The sequence below is a fragment of the Colobus angolensis genome, unplaced genomic scaffold (genome assembly GCF_000951035.1).
Source record: "Colobus angolensis palliatus isolate OR3802 unplaced genomic scaffold, Cang.pa_1.0 Scaffold53, whole genome shotgun sequence".
Lineage (NCBI taxonomy): Eukaryota > Metazoa > Chordata > Mammalia > Primates > Cercopithecidae > Colobus > Colobus angolensis.
The window spans coordinates 7,070,546-7,078,600 of NW_012118821.1; positions in this window are offsets into that span (position 1 = coordinate 7,070,546).

An 8,055-nucleotide genomic window follows, 5' to 3' on the forward strand; every position below is an offset into this window, starting at 1 on the left:
AAAAAAAAAAAAACAGAAACAAAAACAAACAAAACGAAACGAAACAAAATTATAAAATCTAGAAGAAATGGATACATTCCTAGAGACACACAACCTGCCAAGATTAATATGTGAAGAAATCCAGAACTTGAACAAACCAGTAACAATTAATGAGAGTAATAAAACTGTAATAAAGAGTTTTCTAGCAATGAAAAGCCGAGAAACCAATGACTTCATTTTTTAATTTTTCCAAAGATATAAAGAAGGACTAACACCAATCCAACTCAAACTAGTGTGAAAAATAAAATTGGAGGCAATACTTCCAAACTTATTCTACGAAGCTAAGTTTCTTTTGTTTTGTTTTGTTTTTTGTTTGTTTTTTGTTTTGAGGCAGAGTTTTATTCTTGTTGCACAGGCTGGAGTGCGATGGCACGATCTCAGCTCACCACGACCTCTGCCTCCTGGGTTCAAGCGATTCTCCTGCCTCAGCCCCCTGAGTGGCTGGGATTATAGGCATGCACCACCATGCCCGGCTAATTTTGTATTTTTAGTAGAGATGGGGTTTCTCCATGTTGGTAAGGCTGTTCTCGAACTCCTGACCTCAGGTGATCCGCTTGCCTCGGCTCCCCAAAGTGCTGGGATTACAGGCGTGAGCCACCCAGTTGAGGCTAATATTATCCTGATACTAAAACCAGAAAAGGACACAACAAAAATAGAAAACTACAGCTCCATAGCCCTGATGAACACTGATGCAAAAATCCTAAACAAAATACTAAAACATTGAATTCAACAACATATTAAGAAGATTATGCATCATGACCAAGTGGGATTCATCCCAGGGTTGCAGGGATGGTTTAACGTATGCATATCAATCAATGTGATACATCATATAAACAGAATAAAGGAATAAAAACATATGATTATTTCAATTGATACTGAAAAAGCATTTGATAAAATTCAACATCCCTTCACGATAAAAATCCTCAAAAAACTGGGCATAGAAGGAGCATACCTCAGCACAACAAAAGCCGTATATGGCAAACCACAGCTGGTATCATAATGCAAGAGGAGGACCTGAAATCATTTTCTCTAAACTCTGCAACAGGACAAGGATGTCCACTTTCACCACTGCTATTCAACGTAGTCCTAGCTAAAGCAATCAGGGAAAGAAATAAATGGTATCCACATTGAAAAAGAAGAAGTCAAATCCTCTTTTTGGTGGAGTCTTTATTTTTTTTTCAAATGTAAGATGAAATGTTATGATTTTACATTTGGAAAAAAATAAAAATAAAAGACCCCACCAAAAACTATTAAAATCGATAAATTCAATAGAGTTGCAGGATAATGAACATACAAACATCAGCAGCACTTCTAGATGCCAACAGCAAACAATCTGAAAAAGAAATCAAGAAAGTCACCCCATTTACAAAAGCTACAAATAAAATAAGATACCTAGGAATAAACTTAGCCAGAAGTGAAAGATCTCTATGATAAAAACTATAAAATATTGATGCAAGAACTTCAACAGGATACAACAAAGTGGATAGAATTTCATGCTCTTTGATTGAAAGAAACAAAATTGTTAAAATGTCTATACTACTCAAAGCATTCTACAGATTCAACACAACGTCTATCAAAACACCAATGAAATTCTTTGTAAAAATAAGAAAAAATCCAAAATGTTACATGGAATCACAAAATAAAACAAAACAACAACAACAACAAAATATAAAAGCCAAAGCTATCCCGAAAAAAAGAAAAAAAAAAAAAAACTAGAGAAATTACATTACTTGACTTCAAATTATACTACAGAGTTAGACATATGGACCAATGGAACAGAATGGAGAATCTAGAATTAAATTCATACATCCCCAGTGAACTCGTTTTTGACAAAGATGTCAAGAACATAAATTGGGGAAAGGAAATTCTCTTTAATAAATGGTGTTGGGAAAACTGGATATCCATATGCAGAACAATGAAACTAGACTCATTTCTGTTGTCATGTACAAAAATCAAATCAAAACGAATTAAAGACTTAACTCTAAGACTATAAGACTCCTGAAACAAAACATTGGAGAATCTCTCCAGGACATTTTTCTGGGTAAAGATTTCTTGAGTAGGACCCGCAAAGCACCACCAAAGCAACAATGGACAAAGGGGATCACATCAAGTTAAAAAGTTTCTGCACAGTAAAGGAAACTAACAAAAAAGTGAAGAGACAACCCACGAAATGGGAGAAAGTATTTGCAAACTATGCATCTGGCAAGGAATTAATAATCAGAATATATAAAAACTTAATTCAATAAGAGAAAAGTCTAATAATTTGATTAAATCAGCCAACAATATTTATTGTACATATAAAAGTAACTAAAAGAGTATATTTGGAGTGTTTGTAACATAAAGAAATAATAATTTTTGAGGGAATGGATACCTCATTTACCCTGGTGTGATTTATGCATTATATGCCTGTATCAAAATATTTCAGGAACCCCATAAATATATATACCTACTACGTACTCATAAAAATTTAGAAACAATTTAAAGTAGAAATAATTCCAGTCTTACACAATGCCTTTCAGAAAATAAAGAGGAAGAGAAATCTCACTCCAGTTCATTTTATGCAGGCAGTGTAAATCTGACACAAACATTTTGAAAATGACTTTTCAAGAAAAGATATTTAATGACCAATATCTACTGAAAACATATATAAAAAACCCTCAATTAAATATTAGCAAACAGATAAGTACAATTTATTCCACAAATGCAAGAAGGTAAAACATTCAAAAATTAATAATTGCAATTTACTACTTCATTTGAGAAAATCAAATTATCATTTTAATAAGTACAGAAAATGTATGTGAAAATAATTCTACTACTATTCATGATAAAACCTTTCAGCCTACTAGGAACTCCCTCCACCTGACAATAGACATCTACCACAGATATAAAGCTAACATTATACTTACCGGTGAAACGTTAAATGTGTTTTCCTTTCTGCTGTGATTAAGTTTCCTGAGGCCTCTCCAGCCATGCTGAACTGTAAGTCAATTAAACCTCTTTCTTTTATAAATTGCTCACTCTCAGGTATGTCTATTAGCAGCATGAGAATGGAATAATACAATGGAGTTTTGCCATGTAGGCCAGGCAGGTCTCAAGCTCCTGGCCTCAAGAGATCTGCCCACCTTGGCTTCCCAAAGTGCTGGGATTACAAGTGTGAGCCCCCTACCTTCTTTTCTAAACCACCACAGTTACTTTTTTTTTTTTTTCACTATACCATATAATTGACTTTTAAATATTATGTATCTTACTCATTGTCCATCTCCCCCTTGCCTCCCACTGTCAGAATACAATTTCCATGAGGCTGGGTGCTGCTTTGATTGTCTGGTTCAGTAATACATCCCCAAAGCCTGGAATAGTGTCTGGAACACAGTAGTCTCTCAATACGTTTTTTTTGATTGAATGCATTTGTGAATGACTGGGTTAGACTTGAGCAGTAACGCATCCCCTCCCTATCTCATGAAGAGGCAAAATCACTATAGCTTTGTTCAAAAGGAAGTTGAAATGCCCACTTTTGATTATAGCCTATGATGAAATATACAAGTTTGATTACAGCCCTACAATAGATTTGCACTGACCCAGATTGGGAAGCCTGAGTTGATTAAACACTTGGGGAAAATAGATCCATTGGAAGACCTGTCCGTATTCTCTGCTATTTTGTCCTTGGCTTCCATTTGCCAATTCAATTTGATGAGAGGGAGAAGAATCATATCATTGGAGAGTATCTTGGGACCCGGAGTTGCAGCCTGTGTTTTCACTCAGCAGAATTTTTAATCCACCACTTCTAGGAGCAGTAGTAACCCCGCTGAGCTGCATTAACCTAACAGGCATAAACAAGCCCTGGTATAAAGATATTCATGAGGTGATTGGCTCCAGCACCCAGCAGCGTACCACATTTCTCCTTAGGCCTGCAAAAGCTTGAAAGCCTGGGACACCATCAAGAATACCAAAGGGCCAGCCAGCTACTTTGTCCCAGAAAGGCAGCCCGTAGGAACAAAGGGACCTTTCAAGCTGTCCTGGTTTTGGAGGTAGGGAGATTTTTTTCATGAACAAGGCTGGCAAGACTGAGAAGGTGACTGTGAAGCTGGGCACCTGTCTTGAACCGTAGCATCGGTGACTTCATGAAGACTTTGGGTAGGGGTGGGCTCTGTGGGTAATTAACACACTGGGCCCCTGGCAGTCAGACACTAGCTCATTAACTCTTAGAGCTACACTTTCCAAAGGCTGCAGTGGCACTCTTTTATATTCATATATTCTTTCTCCTGCTGTTCTGAGAATACCCAAGCTGCAAGCTCTTGCAAAGGACGCTTGTATTAAAGCATTATTTTTGTTCCTACTCCCTGGAGCTTCCTTTATGATTTAGGGTTTGGAGCTTTTGTCGTGGCTGCTCAAAAGGAGTTGTGTTCAGAGAAAAGACCCCAGAAGCATCTTCAGTCTGACATGACAATGCTGAGTTGCTATCTAAAGGCCTGTTCCTATGTATGCTGCCAAATATGACATGGATAAAGAAAATATGGATTGTTCAGGCAGGTGCAGGATTAATTCACAGACCTCTGCGACCTGGACACAGAATTTCCCATGCAGCCTGGGGAATACAAAGCAGCAGAAGCATCAAGAAACTAGACTGGAGGGATGAAACCGAACTCTGCCCGATGGGACTAGGCTGAACTCATTATTTGACAACTGCTTCCTGGGTGCACTTCCACTTCAGGGCCTGGGCTGGGTGCTGGGGACAAATGGATATTGTCTCCTGAAGATGAATGGTTGCATTTTGTGCATTCCCTACCACCCAGTTTCATCCTATTCTCTGTGACTTCCCACAGTGAGTCATATGCCCTTGCCTCAGTCCCACGGCAGAAAGGTCTGGTATGTCTTATTACTCATGAGAGGTACAAGATGGTAGAGGTTAGTGTCGTGGATACTGGGATTGGACCTATCCTAGCTCTAGTTTGACTGTATGACCTTGGATATATTGCTTATCTTACTTATACCACAGTTTTCTCATCTGTAAAATGGAAACAATAACTGTCATCTATGGCTGTTGTACTATTCAACCTAATCTTCCTACAAGGTACTTCAGACTTTGTGTCATATGATAACCACTAAATAATGTCAACTAACATGTTCTGTTTTAACTACACACTTATTGCTATTGGAGCATAGAAATCTATAGCAGATTGATTAAAAGATTCAGCAGAAAGAGGAAAATTATCTTCTGTAACAAAAAATAAAAGAAAACTATATCTGGCCATACCTCCACATATTCAGGTCTATAGACACAGCCTGGTGGTTAACATTGACAGGAGGAAATGATGCCCTTCCTCTCTGGAGACACGTTCTCTTTTTGTAATGCTGTTGGAGGTAGATCCTAGAAAATTATTGGAATCAAGGACATGACATCCTCATTCAGGGTGGGTACAGCTGGAAGGATGAGTCCTAGGTTAAAAAGAAAGCTAGAAAAACACTAAGAAAAAGATAATGGAGAAATTGATGCCCCAAATCGTGTAGCCATTTGGAAAGAAGATAAAACAGATCTGTATTTCACACCATATATTTTGAAATTAGCTGGACCCAGCTCTACATCTTATGAGCCAGTTATAAGTGTAGTTGCTTTAACAGTAAAAATGGTAAAACATACTCATCACGTAAGGTAGTGAAAATTGCAGATAATAAATACCCAATGTTTAACCAAGTATACTGCTTCTGCAGAGCTTATGATCTGAGATGCACACAAAAAGCAAACAGTCACATGCATCTTAAGTGTTTGAAGGAAGAGGAGCCCTTTTTTGAGGTAGCATATTTACAAAAGAACTAGCCCAAATGAAGAGTCAGTTTGCCTGACTGATAGCTGAGCAAACTCACTTTCAGAAGGGGCATACCTGGCACCTACTATTTTGTTCCCTATTCTAGAGGCTGCAACCCTACCTAAAAAGAGAGTTTCAATTTACTCTACTGTTACATAGATCAACACCTTAATGAACACTTCAATATATATAAATCCCATCATGTACTTCTGAATATTTTTTTAGACTCCATTCCTAGAAAAGCAACTTTCTGTGCAAGGAGGAATACACTGCTCATGTTACTTTATTGAGCTCCTATGCTATTTTATCCCCAATAGCAGGTCATAGGAGTCATGTGTAAAGAAAAATTTATAGTTTTTTTTTTATAAGGCAATTGAGAACAAAAGCAACTGGAAAGACTTGCCCATATATCACATCCAGCAAGAGTTAATATTGCATTTTCCTATTTTAAAATAATTTAAAATTTATTCTTTGCTTAGATGAACATCAAGCAGCAATGATATGTATCAGAATTATTAGTTATATTTTCAATAACGTTTTCATCATAATAAGTTTACTCGGGCATACAATGGTTGGTAAGTAGAAGTGTGACTCATCATTGTCTTTTATGAACATTTACCTTTGGTCTCTCTGTGTAAAATATTTTAAATTTCTTTCAATGATGAACAAACAAATGAACAAAGACAAACAAGAAACCTCAGTCAATCAGCATTGATCCCAACTTATGTTAGACAATTGTGTGGATTTCTGTGATGTATCATTGCTTTCTCTTGATCTCAGACAGGTTATATGTTTGTTTAGTTTTCCAAGGGAAGCACACAAAGGCTTTTGAATCATTTAAAAACACACTTGGAATACACCATGATAGGGTACTATTAAGCACTGTGCCTTTCCATTAATAATTTTTAGTGTTTTACAATATATTAACAAAATAACATTTTCTCATGAAATTTTGGCAGCATTATCCAATTTATCTCTAAGGTATGTTACTTCATAAAACCTCTGGATTTGATAACCAATTGTAGCAATTAAATATTTTTCTCTTGCTGGTAAATTTAATAATAGGATGTCATTAAATAACTAATAGGGATAATTTGTCATTTTCTATTTTTTGAAGCTATATTTATTTCATTTTTGGGCAAAAATATAAAAGGGGATTCAGATTCTCTGAAGATGAACATAGACACAATTTTTTTCCTATTCCTCCTGCTTGGTAGAACTAAAATCCGTGGACATTATATGCAAAGCAAATGTAGGAAAACTGAAATGTGGAGAAAAGAATGGATACAAGATAGAGACCTCAGGACCCAAGAAACGACACAGTTTCGAGGTCCTGTTTTTTTTTTTGTTATTTATTTTGTTTTGTTTTTGTCTCATATGTCCTACATTTAGAGTTGAAAAAGCCAACAGGCTAGAAATACAAAGCACAGGTAGAAAAAGCTTCAACAAAAACTCACTCTCTAGCCAAAGGAGAAAACAAGGACAACACGGCAACATGGAAAACGTTTAAACAATAAGTGTTCTACTTTAGCAAACACCAGAAACACTGTGACCACACATTCAGCCATACCAGCAAAAGCTGAGTGGAGAGCCTAGACTTCCGTATTCACCGGGCTCTATGATCCCCAGTCACTGCCTCCAGGATGGTGTCAGAAAAAGCCAAATAGGGAGTAGGGACGCTCAGCCACCAGTAAGTAACTAAGTCCTCATCCTTCATCACGGTGTCAGTCAAGATTTCCGTGCCCATTCATTGGCAATGAGGTACCCCTCCCCAACTACTGGAATGATGTCATCGGAAGCCTAGTGGCCAGTCACCAGCTTAATGAGGTCATACCCTTCCCACTCACATAAGCAAAGGTCGTGTGGGAAGCAGTAACAGGGCAGTCCTAGCGTTCGTAACCATGGAGGCATCAGCAAAGGTACAGTGAGGAGTCATGACTTTCATCTGAAGCCAGCAGTAATGATGAGCCCGTCACCCCTTGGGTGTTGGTGGGGGCAGAGTGTGGCTCTCAAGTGGCGATAATGATCCCATTGTTCCCTTCCCTACTTCCGAGCCAGAGTGGTCTCAGAGTAAGCCAGCTAAAAGAAAAATTTTAAATAAGATCCAGAGTCTCATTATATATATCCAAAATGTCTAGATTTTGATAACGATTTTAAAAAATTCATCACACCAGGACCTAGAATACTTTAAATATAATGAAACAGGAAAAATAAT